This window comes from Triticum aestivum, chromosome 2D (genome assembly GCF_018294505.1).
Source record: "Triticum aestivum cultivar Chinese Spring chromosome 2D, IWGSC CS RefSeq v2.1, whole genome shotgun sequence".
Classification (NCBI taxonomy): domain Eukaryota; kingdom Viridiplantae; phylum Streptophyta; class Magnoliopsida; order Poales; family Poaceae; genus Triticum; species Triticum aestivum.
In genome coordinates, this window is record NC_057799.1 from 312,714,272 (window position 1) to 312,719,325 (window position 5,054).

Genomic DNA, 5,054 nt, shown 5'->3' on the forward strand with positions numbered 1-5,054 from the left:
AAAGACACATCCGTGACATTTTGGGCTGAACGATTTTTTTTCTGTCATGCTTATGACTTTTATGACGATAATTGTGACAAAACCGGTATCATCATAGATGTGGTGCGCTCCTACTTCTATGACCAAAAATCATGACAGAAAATGGGCTTTTCGTCCTGGGCGGGCCGGAGACGCAGCTGCATGACATTCTTTGGGTCGTCCATGACGGAAAAAACCGTGGGAGAAGCGAGGGCGAGGAAAATATCGGGGAGTCCCTGGTTACGGTGGGTGGTCGGGGGCCGAGCGATGCGCGTTTCTCTCGTACACGTACGCACGTGGGTGCGAGGCGTTGGGCTCTAACTGAACCCGAGCGAGGCGTTCGCCTACTGAACCCGAGCGATTGCACTGCAGGCTACGCGTTACTGAACCCGAGCGATCGATCGATGGCTGTTAACTGAACCCGATCAAGCGATTCCTTCGCTACTGCTGCTAACTGAAGCCGATCGAACCTACTGCCTCTTGATGAACAGTGAGCGTTGTTGGGGGTTTGGATGAACAGGAACCCGTGGTGTTGCCGCTGGATGAACAGGACCCCATCGATCGAGCCGGTCGAGGGCTGGATGAACAGGACGGCCCCGTGGAGGGCTGGTTGAACAGTAGCCGGTGGAGGGCTGGATGAACAGTAGCCCGTGGAGGGGTGGTTGAACTGGACCCCGTGGAGAGGGCTGGTTGAACAGTAGCCGGTGGAGGAGCGCTCGGTGGAGGCTGGATGAACAGGAGCCCGTGGATGAACCATCGTAGGTGGAGGTTGGAGGAGGTCGATGGTGGATCAACAGTAGCCCGTGGAGGCTGGAGGAGGTCGACGGTGGAGATGAACAGTATCCCGTGGAGTCCCGTTTTGCGGTACGCCACACCCCTCCCAATGAACAGGACCCCCGTTTCGACCGTAGCGCTCCAACACAAGTCCGTTTCCTACGTTTTGCGGTATGCCACACCCCTCCCGATCAACAGGACCCCGTTTCAACCGTACGAGGTCCAAGAGAAGTCTGTTTCCTCCGTTGTGTGGTACGCCAGACCCCTCCCGATGAACAGGATCCCGTTTCGACCGTGGCCGGTCGAACACAAGGCCGTTTCCTCCGTTCTGCGGTACGCCAGGCCTCGTTTCCATCAGTTGTTCCATCCAAGCCGGTTGGCTCCCGATGAACAACATGCATTCCGTTGCCTCCCGATGAACACGACGCATTCTGTTGCCTCCCCATGAACACGACGACGACACAGTTTCTCCGTTCCGACCCAGCCATGTACACAAGACCCCTGGCCGTACGTATGCGCGAGTAGGCGTTCGAGACCCCGCCCGCATGTACGTACGTGGCCGTATTTACTTTCTTGCACCCTGGCCGCTGTACGTACATGTACATGCTACGTGCGCGCCTCTACTATGACACGTGCGTGCCTCTACTACGACACGTGCCCTTCCTTACACGGCCACGGTTCATCGCTGCAGCCTGCAGACAGACCGATCGTATGTACGTACACGTTCGCGACCAGAATGACAACGCTACGTACGTTTCGACCAGGTGGGTCCCGATTGTCAGGCACTTCCTTGCGTGCGAAGATGTAGCTGGTGGGTCCCAGCACTCAGGAGGGTGAATCATTTTTTTGCTCGTAATATGGACGCACTTCCTTGCGTGCGAAGATGTAGCTGGTGGGTCCCAGCAGTCAGGGGGAAACGGTTTTTTTTGTGAAACACGGTGGCCCGTCCGGTGGGTCCCTGCTGTCAGTTGGAGGAATCATTATTTTTCGTGTAATAAGGAGGCACTTCCTTGCTGCAGCCGTGGACCCAGCTGTTAGCCTCTCCACATACAGTACTATTCCAATGGAAGTTGTTCCTTGACCACGTTGACCACGCCGCGCCAAGAGCACCAGGGCGGTGGACGACAGCGAGGCCTAGGAAGGGGACGACGCGGAGCCGGGGAAGACGCGGCAGTCGATGCCCATGCGGAGAGGAGTACGAGGGTTCACTGGTTCGGCTGCGGTGTGAGGCTGTCGTCGCCATAGAATAACAGGGGGTGTGGGTGAGTAAAGGGATGGCCTGGCCATTCGTGGGAGTAGTAGGGGCGATGAGGCCTCCGCGACATCACAGCCGTCCACGGGAGGCAGGAGCACGCGGCATGACCGGCGCTAGTTTGGGTGGCAGGAGCGAGAAGACCAGAGATTGAAGAAGCACTACGGCCGTTGGATGGACATCGTACGCTCACTCGAGCTAGAATCGTTCATATTGAATAAGTTGACAAAGCCCTCCATCCCCGTCAATTTAATAGACCCACAAGCCAGCCTCTCACTATGGTGGGTCCTAGCAAGCAGGGGGTATTCATTTTTTTGTGCGTAATAAGGAGGCACTTCCTTGCGTGCGAAGATATAGCTGGTGGGTCCAATCTGTCAGCGGGGGGAATGTTTTTTCGCGAAATACAGAGGCCCTTCTGGTGGGTCCCAGCTGTCAGGTGGAGGAATCATTATTTTGCGCGTAATAAGGAGGCATTCCCTTGCGTGCGGCCGTGGACCCAGCTATCAGCCTCTCCACGCACAGTCTACTTTCGATGGATGTCGTTCGTTGACCATGTTGACCACTCCGCGCCGAGCGCATCCAAGGTGGTGGACGATGGCAAGGCCCCGTACAACAACGAGCCGGAGATGGGAAGACGCGGGCGTAGAGTCGCAGACGGAGAGCTGTACGAGGGTTAACTGGTTCTGGTGCGGTGTGGTTCGAAAGTCGGTGGAGAAGAATAGGAGGATTGGAGGGGTGGAGGGATGGCCTCGCCAACGGTGGGGTAGCGCTTCATAGTGAAGCGTGCTAAGCAGAGCTGCTAGCAGCAGGAGGCGGGAGCAGGTGGTCCCGGCGGCGCTGGAGGAAGAAGATGAGAGATTGAAGATGGATGCGGGTCGTTGGATGTAAATCCAACGACTAAGAATGTCAGAATCATTTATTGACTAAGTTGACAACGACTTGCGTTGGCTTCGACCTATTGGCCCACCATTTCAGCCTCCAAAAATGTGGCACGTATTCAACCCATTTTTTTCAGAATTTACAGTCAATTTGATCTCTTTTTTTTGAAATATAGTCCATTTGCTGGGCTGGGTGAACAAATAATGTAGCGTCCATGCGGCCCATTTATTTTTTTTCCTAAAAAATTACAGGCCATTTGCACTTTCTCGAAATACACTATTTTGTTGGGCTGATTCTAATTATAATGTTGGGTTGGGCGCAGCAATGTTATCAAAAAATAAACAGGGGCAGAGAATTTTGTTATAAATATATTTAAATAATAAGTGATTTATTATTACATTGGTCCTTAGATCTTACCAAGCTTTTGTACACGATCACCAGGATTTTCGTTGCCAAAAAAAATCCAGGATTTTATTGTTAAGAAATTATTTTTATAAGTTAATAAGATGTGGGATATTGTTTTCTTACATATGTAAGTATCTGTTAAATATATGATGACAATAACAATAATATATAATAACATATAAAATAATTTAAATATATATAATATAGTTAGAAGGGAAACATAAGTTGGACCAGGCGTTCCTATTCTTATATAGAAACATAGAACAGACCTCTGCGTTTTCTTCAAAAGAATACATAAATTGGGCTGCTGATGTTTCAGGAAAAATAAATCTCAGATGGGAGGTCCATAGGCCGGTCGATACATGACGACCCTCAAGAAAATACAAACAGGCATGTCGTGGGCTGTGCATGTTAAAAAAGAAAGCCTAGACGGGGCAGCCCAAAACCCAGCTGACGCTTGCTGCCCCAGTGATAATAAATGATACCTGCCAGCTCCCTGGCTTCGTTGTGAATTCATCTCCTATAGTAACTACGTTGAAGCACCTAAAAAATGTAACTATGTTGACAAACCCGTGGGCCCCAACGTTAGTATAGCATTAGGAGGAAGTATTTTTTCAATGAGGCACTTGCTTGCGTACGGCCATAGACCTGGTGCGTCCCGACTGTCCGCCTCTCCACGTACAGTCCTCTCCAGATTCCTCTCGTTTGTTTAGCATGTTCACAACGGCAGACAGCGGCGCCACGGCGAGCGCACAAAAGCGCAGGAGGAGATCGGACCACCTAAGGCAGTGTCTTATTTGTAACGAAAGTACTGAACTAGCCCAGTGGCCAAGTGACACTACCCGACAGCTGTTCCGCCCGGGTTCGATTCCACCTGATGCAGGGAAAATATCTCCAATTTTTTTGCCTGTGCCATTATTGACATGTGGGTCCCCATTGTCATCTACACACACCACATCCAACACTTGCCAAAACTTCGTCCCTCATTTTCTCTGTTTTTCGCACACTCGACATTGTGTGGGCAGTTTGAAAATAGCATATCTTTTTGACTGTGCTTCATATGAAGATGTGCTATGCATGAATGTTGATCAGCTTGATGTTAACTGGCCGGTAGTTCCATTTTCGACCATGAATAAAACTTCCAACATGATGTTAACCCTGTTAGAAAAGGCCGTGTTAATATAAATGCTCTACCTCTGAAAGTTGCAGTTTCTTATCTGAAACCGAACTTGCAGTTTCTTATCTGAATCTGAAACTTGTTGTTTCTTCTCTGAGAATCACATTGTCTGCACATTTATACTCCTATGAAACTACATTTTTAAGTGCTAAAAATAGATCTTTAGAATTCATAAAATACTTCATATGCTCAATACTGCAAATCTGAAATTCAAAAGACATTCATATCTGGAAGTACTCTCAAAATACACAACACAAAACACAATTCACAACCTGCAAATACTGACAACACTAAGCTCCTCCTGACAATTCACAACCTGCCCGACTATTGGGCTGGGGGGGCAGTCCCCTCCTATTCCTCGGCGGCAGACAGTCGCACCGTGAGACGATGTGAACGACGAGGGAGAGGGTGGTGGGGAAGCATCGTCGGGCCAACTGCTTTTCTCCTCTTGCAGTTGGCTTCGGTCCACGAAGACTCCACCGGCTCGCTCTGGCACCACACCCTCACAAACGACACCTTGTAGATGCTCGATCCTTCAATCTCTGGTGG